Genomic DNA, 15,228 nt, shown 5'->3' with positions numbered 1-15,228 from the left:
AGAACATGTATGATTTGGATATTTATGAATCATAAAGTAGGATTTATTTTTAATCGAATAAAGCCTTATATGTTTGTGGTATGGATACAAATTTTATTTGATAATCACTTTTTTTTTCTTTGAAAGAAGATCCGGAATACTCATGGATTTTCCATTGCATCTATTTTAATAATATTCGATTTTTTTTATACAAATATAATGCAAGGACGAGATTTTACAAAGACACAAATCAAAGATCACACAATAATTTCATTCAAATCTAAATAATTTGAAGAAATTGGTAAAGGAAAATATCGTGAGGAAATCAACATGTTTCGAAAGAAATACCGAGGCTTGTATGTGCCAACTTGAAATGGATCACCGTGGCGAATTAAGCTCCAAAGACTTCTCCTTAACAAAAAAAGCTCTTGGAAAGCTAAGGGACAATACAGGCTCTGACAAAGTAGTTTCTATGTATTATAAATTGTACATGGTGACTTTTTTATACAACCTTAACCAAACGTTACTATTTTTTTTTTATGGACTTTTGTTGTTATTTTGTAACTTTAATGATTTTCTATTATGGATTGCTATTATTTTAATAAGACCTCACCTGGCAAATATACGTGGTAGGGTTTTGCGTCCGTCTGGGTATGTACCACCACTCATCATGTAATCTACCACTACAGTAGTTAAGCTCAATATTTTTGTGCTTGAGGAGTGAGTGAGCCAGTGTAACTATAGACACAAGGTACATGGCATCTTAGTTACCAACGTTTCTTATAATGCCAGTGAATACTGCAGTGGTCACTTACCATCAGGCCCATTTGCCAGTCGGCCTTCAATTTTTTAGTACCGTTAGTGTTGTTCTTTTAAATAGAATATAAAATTGAATGCCTATTCGTGAGGCGTTAAATATAATAAATTGATGTTAATTGCTCACAAGTATTTATTTGTTTAGATCACGCCTTCAAACTTGTTTAATAATCTATTCAAATAATATTTTACTAAACCTAATAGAATAGTAATAAAATATTAATTTGAAAAATCATCCGATTCAAACTTTTGTATTGTAAAATATTAATTTGATTTATTGACATTTTGAATAATGAAAATTAATATAATGAATATTTTATGGAATTTAGCGTAACGCAATTTATATTTAAATTATATTAAATAATAATAAAAGATTTTATAATATAATAATACTTTTCAATAAAGTGTAGTTACATTGATCGACTATATTAGCTGCAAGATTTTATTAACGTAATCAAATTAGCATTATACTGTTTCCCGTTGTCGCCTTTGTTAGGAGTGGCTGATTGATGAGTGACACGTCACGAATATTGACTAACAGTACTTATTTTAAAAGAAGCCATGTCGTTTAATAAAAATGTAACTATTTGAATTTCGAGTTTACTGAATTGATAAATATATTAGTAAAAGCAAAATGATGCTTTTAAAACACTGCTCGGTTCAGGCCTCTCCCTTAGAAAATTTGCTTAGAACTTATTCCAACGCGCTAGTCCAATGCGGGTTGATGAGTGCACATGTATCAAAATTACACTCCAGATATGCAGGTTTCTTATCTTGATCGGCAAGCTCAAGATTTTTTTTTATGGCATCGGTTGGCGGACTTGCATACCTGATGGTAAGTGGTCACCCATAGACAAAGGCGCTGTAAGAAATATTAACCATTCCTTACATCACCTATGCGCCACCAACCTTGGGAACTAAGATGTTATGTCCCTTGTGCCTGTGATTACACTAGCTCACTCACCCTTCTAACCGGAACACAACAATACAGAGTACTGTTATTTGGCGGTAGAATATCTGATGAGTGGGTGGTACCTACCCATACGGGCTTACAAAGCCCTACCACCAAGATTTATTATAAGTATAAAGTAAGCACGTGAAAATTCAGCGATGTTGGTCCGGGTTTGAACGCATAGTCTTCGGTTGATATTAACGTTTCCTAACCACTACGCCATCTTGTCTATACCTACATGTTCGTACTCGTTTTATAAAAACTCTTTGTTGCTTGTGAATGGATTATTTCTTTATTGGCTTGTTTGATCCTAACGAAATGAGGCGACATTGTACAGAAAAACCTCGGTTCATTTAGAAATACCACAATTTTTCTTTGATTAAAATTGTTTTTATGTTTATTTTAACTCATATAAAATAAAATACATGTATGCTAACGCTTTTAATGTTTAGATGACGTGAAACATAATATGTATACCTTATATATTCATATGAGTAAATATCTTGGCTGTATAACGTACGTATTTTCGTAAATAGAATTGCATACTAACGTTTGAAAGAAACGTATTATATGTTAATGCCGCTTTTCCATGTTTTCTTATGTAAATGTTGTTAATTAATGAAGTTTTAATCGTGGAGCTGCCTAATTTTCAGTTCAATAATTAGTTACCTGAACATTACGCGAAATGTACCAAGCGAATAATTTCTACGTAACCATGTTGCGAGTAGGTTAAATATTTTGCGCTTACTATTCATAATGGAATGCATTTAATAAATGACAAAGGTTGTATATTCGATGCGTATATTTTTTTCGTGGATTCATTTTTTTTTTTTTTTTAAAAGTATTAGAATTTTTATATTTTGTTTTAAGATATTTAGCCGTCATTTTGTTCTATGTTCATGCTAGTTTCAGATTTTAATTCGTAATTTAAGAGTGTATTACTTATTTTAATTTAATAGTCCGTATTTTTTATTGTTTTGTTTTTGTGAATATGATGTTGTATCATATAAATCAATAAACTTAGATTAGTTGTTTTTTAGTCTGTGCTTTCGCGTAGGTGTCTCATGTTTGCGGTGAAACAATGAGTTTTGTATTTGACGCCCACACTTGTGAATTGATCAAGATATCGTGTGGGAAACGACCATAATTTATCCAGTATTGGACCACGAAGTCGAATGATCTATCGCGGATATGCTAAACGTTGATTTTAGCGCAAATTAGTGTACCGCCTACAGGTTATGATTGCCTAATAATTTTTCTCCTTGCGATATTTTCGGTGAGTTTAGTACAGGCCCACCTAAGAGGTACCACCCACTTACTAAGTAATCTGCCATTAATACTTTTTATTGTTACGATATGTTTGTAAGTAAGTGTAATTATAGATGTGAGGAAACGGCTTCGACTTGTGGGTTTTTACACATTAATTTTATATAAAGAGATGCACATTTACGATAGAAAGTTTTAACTTAAAATGACAAAATAACTTTTGACATATATTTTTTTAAACTGTCAAAAGTCCAGGTAATATAATTATGAAGTGGATATACGCCACTGACCTAAATCGATTGCGCGATACCGATAAATATGTACCGCGTAGGTCTGACACTCTGTGCCTTGTGTTTGCGAAAAAAAGAATCACAGGTATATTTAGAACGTCTCGAAAGAGGGATCTACGCGCACTAATTAGGTAAAACATTCGTTCAAAAAGGTTATGAAAAATACATTGCAACAATAGGGTTTATATACGTTTAATGAAAATGACAAAAAAGTAATTTACGTGAGATATACTTATTATTTTCTTCTTTTTTTATTTTCGTTAATATTAAGTAATAATAAAAATGTATAAAATTAATCTGATTATAAACAAGTATTATAGTTATAAATATAAATAAAACGAACAAATAAGTGTTAGGTTATGTACATAACATAATATGTAGGTATGTTTATAAAATAAAAAGTAGGTAGTTAAAATAAATTGTGCTAATTGGAATTTAAATATTTACATTAAGTTAATATTCTTAGTTATTAAGGGGATAAATTGTTATAATTAAGCCGAAGGTTCCCTAGGGATTATATTATTTAAAATGCTGATGTCGATTAAAAAATATCGTGATAGATAGCCTAGGAGCAAAAAGCGAATAGTTTTGTAAACATCGGACTTTTTGCTTATTTATTTACGGGAATATTCTTTTACATTATTCTTAAGTTTTGTTGTAAATAATATTCGTTTTTTTTTTAGGTTTTTTCGATAACGCTTTCCGAGAAAGAAGATTTTAACCCAAGTCAAGCAAGTCAACGTAATTAAAAGGTTGGATAATAATGCCAGCATTTCTTAAAATAGATTTATATACAAGCAAATTGCCAAAGTAAGGTTTAAACTTTGCTTTTCGGAACTAAATCATACTAGGAATGAAATGGTAAATGAGTAGCCCGAATTGGTATATAAAGTAACATTATTTAATAAATCAACTTTGTCTTATATTTATCTTTAAAATGAATTTATAATGCTATTAAAAATATTTCACATTTTTGTCTATAAATCATGTTTATAATTATTTTGGAAAGTTAATTAGATGACTTTATTATTAAATATTCGGCTAGTAAGAAAAATTTGTTCAAAAGTTATTTTGACACGGTGAGATGTTTTTGTGAATCGTATATAAAATAAGAAATTAAATCAAGGATTATCAGAAAATAAGTAGATATTACATCAGCTTGATAGTTTATGTAATATATATAATACATAACTATTATTTACCAGGCATAAATATATTATTTTAAACATAACCTCTTTGGTTGTAGTTTGTTAGGTTATATTTTTATTTGATGAATAAAATAAAGTACTTTACTTATCTATATTAAAATATAAAAATTAAAATATAGTAAGTAACTATATTTTAATTTTCAATGAATCAATTTTTAAGGCTGTCTTTGTCATAGAATTTTAAACAAAGGAGTTTTCACTTTTTTTTTTGTGTTGAAGATTTTTTTTTTAAATCGGTAAACACTGACCATTCAAATTAGTGTCTTATTTCTCGTTGTATTCCGGTTTGAGGGTGAGTGAACCATTGTACATGCACGATGGATATAATATGCTAGTGACGGTATAACAAGTATTTATTTACACTTCTAATATCTAACGACGGTAGTGTCCACTTACCATCAGTGGCTCATTTGCATATTAAATGTTACTGTTTTTTTCGGCTAAGAAAATCTCGGCGCTAACGATAGTTTTACATTGCCACACCTCAAAGATTTTAAGCTGGAGTGAGAGCTTCCGTGAGCCATGTTGATTTGCGGTTCAATCGGACTGTGCGAATATGAGAAGGACTTTGTGCTGATGTAGCCTAAGCCAAGATTCATTTTTTCAATATTGGACTTTAAAAATAAGGAAAGATAGAATAAATATCACTAATTTAAAAAATGGGTTTTCTTTAATTTGTCATATTTAGTATAACTTAAAAGGTCTTGCCTTAAAATAAATGCAAAGAACTTTTAAGAGTTTCGTGTTAATTATAATATATCGTTGAATATATGTTGGAAAGGATTTAAACAAATAGAGATCGAATAACGTACACATTGTTGACCTCTCCCAGTAATATGTTGACAGTGGTTATTGACCATATTTAAAAAAAAAAGGTATGCAATAAATCGGTCAGTGACCCCGGCACGGTTTATTTAGAATTGACTTTTAACGCACGTACGTGTCGGATTTAATTCTATTTTTTAAATTTAGAATCAAAAATATTTTTTACTTTTATATATTGTTGAGCAAAAAAAAAATTAAATTTTGTTTAAATAAACGTCATAGTGGCATTTAGTCATTGATTTTTTGGGCAGGACCAGTGTTAAAGGTCTTGAGCCCGTGGGGCCACAAAGGAGCGAAGGCCCTGGAACAACAGAGGAGTGGAGGCCCCGAATTATTATTTTATAAATCAATTTGAACATTATCATTACTGTCAGTCAGATTTGGCAATAATTTATTTAATCTTTGTAGCCGTAACTTCTAAAACAATAATTAGTAATATTATTATATTTGACTATATCGATATATCTAAATATATTTTACATAAAAAATGTTAACTCGTTGGAATTATACGAATCTTTTATGTAGAGTTTTATCGCAATTGCCCTGGTTACCTTCGTCAAACTTCGGCTAATTTGGCTCTATGAAGCTGGAGATTGAAGAGGTATTAATATCAATTTAAAAAAACACGTATATTTTGCCTGTGGTATCATTTAAAGGGAATTTAAACATAGGAATTTATTGTTTTATTTACCTCTGCCTTCTTACATGTATAATAAAACGAACAAGCAAACGAAGCTTATGTTACAAGATCTAATGAAACGAAAAGATTCTTATAAAAAGCGAATACATCCCTTTACGCCATACAAATAGTTACAAAAAAATATTTTTATTATACAGTAACGAGAAAATAATATTAATGCTTGTAACATAATAGTCAAAATATTAAACTGAAGAAACTGAGATACAAGGCTTTTTATATTAATATTATATACTAAAGCCTTCTCCGAAACGTCCTGTATCTTCTTGTATAACTTTTTTGTATATTGGTTTACTATTTTATTCAGTTACAAAATGCCGTCTCCTCCATTACATAACATAACATAAACATAACATAATCAGCCTGTAAATTTCCCACTGCTGGGCTAAGGCCTCCTCTCCCGTTGAGGAGAAGGTATGGAGCATATTCCACCACGCTGCTCCAATGCGGGTTGGTGGAATACACATGTGGCAGAATTTCGTTGAAATTAGACACATGCAGGTTTCCTCACGATGTTTTCCGCCGAGCACGAGATGAATTATAAACAAATTAAGCACATGTAAATTCAGTGGTGCCTGCCTGGGTTTGCACCCGAAATCATCGGTTAAGATGGACGCGTTCTAACCACTGGGCCATCTCGACTCACTCCATTACTAGTAAACATAAATTAAAATAATACATCAATCATAGTTTATATCATAATAATCGAACGTACTTTTTTTCACTTTCCATCAGGTGAGACTCCTGCTCGTTTGCCACCGGTATCATAAAAAAGAATATTGTTATCATACTAATGATATTTATTATGTGAATTGTGTTTGTTCTCATGTTTAACGGAATCTACCAGGACAGTGCTGTAGAAATAGTTCTCACTAGGGACGCATCCCAGATCCACCCGGGTGCATTTTATTAATAAGGAAAATTATATGTTCTAAATATAATGAGCTTTAGAGTTGGATCATCAATGATGTTATGATGGCTACAAACAAACAAACAAATTATAATAAAAATATAGATTTTAAATATTAGCTCAAGTTTTGTATGAAGAATGTTAAAAATATTTCCAAGTTAAATCGCGAATCTGAATCTCTTACAAATAATAAGCCTCTAGGTAAATTTGAACATTTTAAATGTTATATATTTTTGGGTTCGTGAGCAATGAAATAACTTAGGCACTCGCGCACTGCGGTTACACTCGAATTAAATTTTGTTACATACACATTTTGGGTACACAAACAGGCGAATCTCATTAGCTTAATACGTGTACAGCTCGTTGTGCAGCAACTTATCTTTATATCAAAACGTATCGCATCGATTAAGAATTCATTTTCACGAATGACAATTAAATTTCCGTGAGCATATAGGCAATTTAAGCAATCAAGGAGTGTCCTCTCATTATCTAGAAGTTTATTGGCTAGCCTTCATACTATCTATTAAAAAATAGAAGTACTTTTATTATAAAGGTGCGACCAACTATGCAGTAAACTAAATAACCCAACTGCGCCTTATTTCGCGAAACAAAGTTATATTTTTTATAGAGACTAGAAAGTACACTGTTACTCGAAGTTTTAAAGACATTCATGAAAAATGATATTATATTTATAATGTACAAGTTTAATTTAATTAAACATGATTTATGTCTACAAAATGAACTGGGGTTGACTCTATGTGGCACAATAAACATTGATTAATACATCTTCGAGTACACTTTAACAACAGATTCAATGACGTAAGATATATTTTTTATGACATAGGTCACTTAAATTAATGAGAATGTAAGAATAAAATTACATTATATGATATCAAATTATTCTGAGAAGACATAGAGTTATCGTTACATGGAAGAACCTACTGCCATTGGAACACACCTAGAGTAGAGACTGTGAATCGACCAACGGATTGTGGGTCACTCTTCACCGATCTGATGCAGTAGGGGGAAATCAGGAGCTTTTGCGAATTTAATAAGAGCTAACATTTTCAGATTTCATTTAATTAAATGTATTTTTCCCATATTCATATTTAAAAAAAAGTAAAGCTAAATGATGATAATGATGAGTACTAAACATAATACAAACAGACTAATACCTACGATACCACTATACTTAAATAGTAATTAAACTAAAATTATTATTAAACTCGAAAGGCAACATATTCACAAAGTAAAAACGATTCAAATAAATCAAAATACTATAAAGGCCCTGTAAAAACTAAGACAAGAATGAGAACAATAGAATTATTATAAAATTTATATATTATACTTTCATAGAAAATATTAATTATTATTATCATATAAATTGTACCTCAATCAGCTTCAATCGTTACACACACATAAAATAATACGATTTACATAGTAACACAACAAACAAACTATATAATTATGTTTACAAGATAAACATAAGTGAACGAGACTTGATGAACACTTCCGTGTTAACGTAGTAGAACTATAACGGTGCCGTAGTTGAGGAGGTATTTTTTATCATATCGGCAGGTGGACGGTCAAATGGGCCTCCTGATGTTCCTATACCGTTTAAGTGAAATTCAGCCATGATACATGAAAATTAGCTCACAATATTTTCCATCATCGCTGATTACGAGATTAATTATAACACATGAAAATTTACCCGCAATTATTTATTGGTAAAGATGCCCCTCTGGGTCATATCGACTATAGTTACGTATGACATTCTAACCATATTTTAATATAGTTTTAAAATTATCGATAGTACAAGCAATTCGATTAGTGGATATAGGATAGAACTCGCTAGTTTATTTATATGAACACCTGTGGTTAGAACGCGTACATTTTAACCGATGATAGCGGGTTTAAACCCAGGCAAGCACCACTGAATTTTTATGTGCTTAATTTGTGTTTATAATTCGTTTCGAGCTTGACGGTGAAGGAAAACATCGTGAGGAAACCTGCATTTGTTTAATTCAACGAAATTCTGTCACTTGTGAATCCACTAAACCGCATTGGGGCAGAGTGGTGGAATATTCTCCTACCTTTCTCCTCAAAGGGAGAGGTAGCCTTAGCCCAGCAGTGGGAAATTTACAGGCTGTTACTATTATATATTTTAATTATCTGCAATTAAATTTTTATTATCTTCATTACAATCAACGATTATTAACATTTTCTTATGCAAATAATATGCTTTATGTTTTAAATAAATGTCTGTATTAGATTTAAATTAAAAAAACGAATACCTGGCTTTTATATTTATCAATTTTTTTTTTATAATTAAGCCAAAAGAAATATTTGATCCTCCTGTAAACACTTTACATGGAATCCACTCATCTCTCAGACATTGAATAAGTTTTTGACATTCATTAATTATATTCTTGAACGAGTTTCATCCGGCTGGGTTTCTTTCACCGATTTCAGGTAAGAGGTAAACAAATAAATAATTCCATGTAATACTTATGTATTTATGAATCTCCAATTTCTATGCTCACCTGACGATAAGGAGTTACTAATAATGAGTTCGCGAGAACATTTTATATGTTATATATTTTTGGGTTTGTGAGCAATGAAATAATTTAGGCACACTCGCGCAATGCGGTTAAACTCGTGTTAAATTACTTGGTGGTAGGGCTTTGTGCAAGCCCGTCTGGGTAGGTACCACCCACTCATTAGATATTCTACCGCCAAACAGCAGTACTCAGTATTGTTGTTTTCCGGTTTGAAGAGTGAGCCAGTGTAACTACAGGCACAAGGGACGTAACATCTTAGTTCCCAAGGTGGCGCATCGGTAATCCGCTTACCGATATCATAAAAAAAAGATCTTGATTGTTGATCAAAATTTGGACATAAGAAAGGCACCAATTTGTGAATTGATTTTTGTTACTTAAAATCGCCGCCAGAGTATTAATTGAATCTAAGAGTTTGACCTAACATTTGTGACTTACAGAACAACGGGGAATTATTTTTGAAAGAAACTGTGACAATCATTTTATAGACACGAGGAGGAAGGGTAAACTAATAACACCTAGTTTTCGACTTCGCAAAGTCCTTACATCCTTCCTCGGGTACGGTATTCGTTTCTTTATCCGACAATTATTTTTAACTTGGCCTTTTAAACAATTTAACTACCGTTAAAAGTTGTTAGATCCATGTAATACCAAGTCGGTTGATTTATTCAGTAACAGTTTAACAGTCCCTACTTAAGGGACTTTCCGTCTTAAGTTATTACGTAATTAGCTTATCTAACAACATGCTATTGTGACCACATTTATATTAAAAATCTTTTATGTTTAAATAAAATAGATTGACTTGGCTATCTCATGAAAACACAATGTAACTCACAAGTAATAAATATTATAGTAAATAAGAAAGTTTAGTGCGATTGCAAAATCGTGCTGACTGAGTTTTTTTTACAAGTTTTGTTTTTGATGGCATAAAATATACGTGTTTATACAATGCTTGCTTGGTTACTATAATTACAGGCTTCTAGTTTAATCCACAACGAAGTTATAGGGGATCGAAAATGGCCTGAACCGCTTCGAGAAAAGGAAGGTACGGCCTTGCCGTTTTTTTTTCTCATATAAATTTAAATGTAGGCTTTATTAACATACGTTGTAACTAATGTGGTGGAAAACAGTAACTACAGAGTTTCTTGTGCTTCTATAACATAATCTACTTCCGAAGTCAACCACCAGTTTTACATTTAATTTAACATGAATAAAGAAGATTTTGATTTATATACTTACAACGAAATTTTACAAAAAATGAGATACATAGAGAAAATAATACTGAAAATGTCACGTAAGTCTTCAAATATTATAAGAATTTTAGTACATAAAATAATATCGTTAATTTTAATATCAATTACTTTACATACATTTCAATTATATTGATAAGGTTATGACAGACCTGTCAAAAATATATTCACAAGAAAGAACTGCCGATAACTCGTATGTTAAAAGTGTTTGCGTACAAAGCGATTACCTATAGAGTTTTATTAGTTAATTTATATTATAATTAATGTACGCGTGATACTTGATTTCCTCACAAAGAGCCTTATTAAAATAATTACAGGTACAAGGCTGAGTCATCTCAAGTTGCAAGTCACATCTGGACGTTTATTTTTTTTTTTTGCTATCTAGACATAGACTATATAAATATATAAATCAGGTGGGTAGTACAATAATAAAATAGGTAATTTTTGGGTAATTTAATTAATGTTACAAATAAATAAAGATTAAGTGTACTTAATCATTATTTATTTCAATCAAAGTGTACTTAATCTTAATCTTTATCAAGTTCAAGTTATGCCCTTAATGTAATCAATTCTTATGATTGTTTAATTATTATTATAATAGTAATTACGAGTTAGTATATAAGAGCGTAGCAGAGATTATTTACTCAATTTAAATTCATAATCTGTGCTTGGCGTTAAATTATTATATATAATGTATAAAATTCACTAACTGCACTTTCTTCTTTTAATTTGCTACTTAGCACTTTTTATATCGTATTAAGACGAAAAAAATTGTTAGTCAAAAAGTGAGTCAAGCTATTGCAGTTTTAAACGATTACTGTTTATAACAAGCCTACTTATTTATTAGTATTACTATTAAACTGAATAAAATTAACTAATATATATTTGCTATTGAAATATTTGGACCTTGGAGTAGTAGTGCAAAAAGGATCAATAAAAGTATAACACCGCATTAGTGCTCCCACTGGTGGGCTGGTTCGGTTTTTGCCCAGAGGATCGGAATGCAGAGGCGATTCAACGGGGAAATGCTGCCAGCATTTTTAACCACCATTCCACGCGGTCATGACTTATACGGTAAATATTTTTAATTCATATATGTATATATTTAAGGACTTAATTTATATATTACAGCTATATATATGGTACGGATGACATATATAACAGTTAATATATAAGAACTTTGCTAAAACATCGTTTATTTTATTTTTTAATCACAATTATAAACATCACCAGCACCAAGGTTGCGTGCTAATTTATAACACAATGGTTCTGTAGAACCGGCTTAATAATTAATTCTAAAATATGATCCATACGCACTAAGAAGGGTGTTGAATGAAGCTTGTAAAATAAAAAATACCGGAATAGTATTTGGTTCGGGGAAATAACGAAATGAAACCTCGACTTTCCTTAAAAGGAGTTGTCGCTACATAATGCGGTCATTTCTTTTACTTTTACTTATGAACCATGATAAGAGCCGAGATGGCCCAGTGGTTAGAACGCGTGCATCTTAACCGATGATTTCGGGTTCAAACCCAGGCAGGCACCACTGAATTTTCATGTGCTTAATTTGTGTTTATAATTCATCTCTTGCTCGGCGGTGAAGGAAAACATCGTGAGGAAACCTGCATGTGTCTAATTTTCAACGAAATTCTGCCACATGTGTATTCCACCAACCCGCATTGGAGCAGCGTGGTGGAATATGCTCCATACCTTCTCCTCAACGGGAGAGGAGGCCTTAGCCCAGCAGTGGGAAATTTACAGGCTGATTATGTTATGTTTTTATGAACCATGACACATAAGAGCTATTTGTCCTTAAATAACCTTGAGATGACAAAACCCAATTTTTTACGAACATTTCATTTATCTATCGTAGTATCTTTTCAGTATTTAATGATCGTAGGTCCAGCAGGTTTTACTCTCGAGGATTTTATAGTCGCTATCCCGAGAGTATATATCAGTCTATATAACGTTATCTCAAAACCAATCATTAGAAAATCGCTAAGCAATTGAGCCAATTTCCTTAAATAAGTACTTGAATTACCTTCTTATAAATTAAAGAGAAAATATTATGATGTATTCTTTTAAGGGGAAAAGTAGATTAAACAAACGAAGTATTCGCTATTGTGGAACGGAATATGAGGTCTGATCCTGTCTACAAAGGTACTTTTACCTTAGCATGAACTTTATAACTATCATTGTATTGAAGTCTTGAAACGAGACTGTAGTTTCTTCGTAAACACGAACAATTGACGACGTTGTCAAGCAACTACTTTGAATTTCAATGCGATTCAATTTATGAAATTCATGAAGAAGTAAGAACAAAGTACTATGGCTGTATGGTTGTATTATATTACAAATCAATTTCGAAAGATTCATCTTCCAATTTATTCAAGAACATAGACGAGATTTTAATACGAGTAACCGGTGTAATTTGCAGACAAGGGTCATGATATCCTAAGGTCGATGGCACATTGGGAGTGTAAGTAATATTCGTTTATATTTCTTTAGATATGTTAACACTGATCGTGTTTATCATTGGAACAATAATTTGCCTCGTGACCTCTGTAGAATGTGTTCCTGACAGGTCCGTGATCGAATGGGCGATGTGACTTTGTTCGATAAAAATATTATTAACATCGTTTATCCTGCCTACGAACGAATAATGTAATGATGTCAACTTATAAAAAAAAAAATATTTTTGCGTAAAATTTTATAATCTATACTAAAAAAAATTAGGAGATGTTTTGGTTATTATGCCTTAAATTAAAAAAAAAACCTAGAATAATTTATAGCAGAAGGAGCGGCGCGATTACAAAGTTTTCGTTTACAACATTTCATCGGCTTTAATTTTGGACTATTGACTTGAACATGATTTTCAAGTTCTGTTTTTAAATAAATAACGAAACAATTAACTTTTAATTCACACTGATACACAGTTATGTCAAGTGACGTTTTTAACGCATTCTCCAGCGGCCGGACTTCAATCGTCATAGTTTCAATGCGTTTCGGTAATGGCTCTGCTAGTAATTATCTCATCCCACGCCTTACAAACGAAGTATAATAATGACATTACAACTTTCATTTCCCAAAACGTAAGTGTAGTGACGATCGGTTTTAGTATTGTGTAACTGCTGTAAGTCATTACCACAGAGATTTAAAGTTCGTATTCGTACAGTCGAGTGAAATAGTTCTATAATGAGCAATATCATATGTATACTTCTATATATCATCATCATTATTACATAGTATAAAACAAAGTCGCTTACCGCTGTCTGTCCCTATATACATAGGGACAAACAACTTAGATCTTTAAAATTACAGAACGGTTATGATGTGGTTTTTTAATAGATAAATTTATTCAAGAGGAAGGTTTATATGCATAACCCATGCACAATATAGTAGAGAAACACTGATTATTTTAGAAGTTTCTAAAGTGATGTCGTAAATAAAGACATTTTTTGCGCTTACATTGCAAACGCTGGCTGAACCCTACGAGATAGTTCAAAATAATATACTACAGTAATGTAAACCTTAAAAAGGTCTTCAAAAAAGTCCGCAATGGTATACATATATCTATCTCTTAGGGATAACCCACAATAACCACTTTTTATCCTGGACGTTTTACGAGAAATAATGGTTTATTTTCAAAGCGATTTTAAGCAATAAAGCATTAATCTTTATCCAATCAAGTACCTTAAATACACGGTACATTTAATATAGATCAATATGGACCTTTACAACATACAATTTAAATGAATCTTTTTGAAGATCCTACAGATTTAAAACGCAGAAACATAGCGATTTGTATTGTCTAATTTCTGAAAAACTGTACACTGTAAGACATTCTGTTGTATATTTAGTATCAGCATTGCACCCGTGCGAAGCCGGGGCGAGTCGCTAGTTATTATAAGACTGAGAAGTTCAGTTGCTTGAACGTGATTATCTGCGGACTGTCTGTCTGATTGGAAAATATAATTTTGTAATAGATAGCCCATTTATTGAATTGTGTTATAGATTATGTGACGCCACGGTATTATATATACGTGAGGAAAACGTTTCATACGGCTGAAATCGCATGGATGTCGATCCATAGTTTATTATTAATAAACTATGACGTTAATATCAGAAGTTCGTTCAATTTTTTCGAGTATGGTGCAGTGTGTCATTTATACTGTAACTGTATACTGCCAGTCGCAAGTCTGATGAACGCCATTCCTCTTTAGGACTAATTTTGAACAGAATAAGGGATATTTGATCCATTTCTGATTGTATTGGGTTATGTAACTTCGCTCTCGTTTTAGTGGTTGTAACAAAGTAGCCTATTTACTTCCTTGGAGTCGCTTCCTTTATACCAAATTAAATTCTGTTCAGTAGTTTGACTGTGAAAGAACCAACAGAGTTACTTTCGCATTTATAATAGTAGCACAGATTACGAGACCCATAGTCTATGATGAGATTTCTTTTGATCCTAACAGAC

The 15,228-nt window shown here is 31.6% G+C and overlaps 1 protein-coding gene across 2 annotated transcripts in view; it reads right to left on the bottom strand.

Annotated features, from left to right (window-relative positions):
* The window catches only part of LOC113396065 (hemicentin-1-like), a 133,038-nt gene that overhangs the window by 39,896 nt on the left and 77,914 nt on the right, over positions 1-15,228 (bottom strand). The window lies entirely within an intron of this gene.

The sequence above is a fragment of the Vanessa tameamea genome, chromosome 19 (assembly GCF_037043105.1).
Source record: "Vanessa tameamea isolate UH-Manoa-2023 chromosome 19, ilVanTame1 primary haplotype, whole genome shotgun sequence".
Lineage (NCBI taxonomy): Eukaryota > Metazoa > Arthropoda > Insecta > Lepidoptera > Nymphalidae > Vanessa > Vanessa tameamea.
Note: the sequence above shows the minus strand (reverse complement) of the source record. Positions and strands in the feature narration are given on the sequence as shown.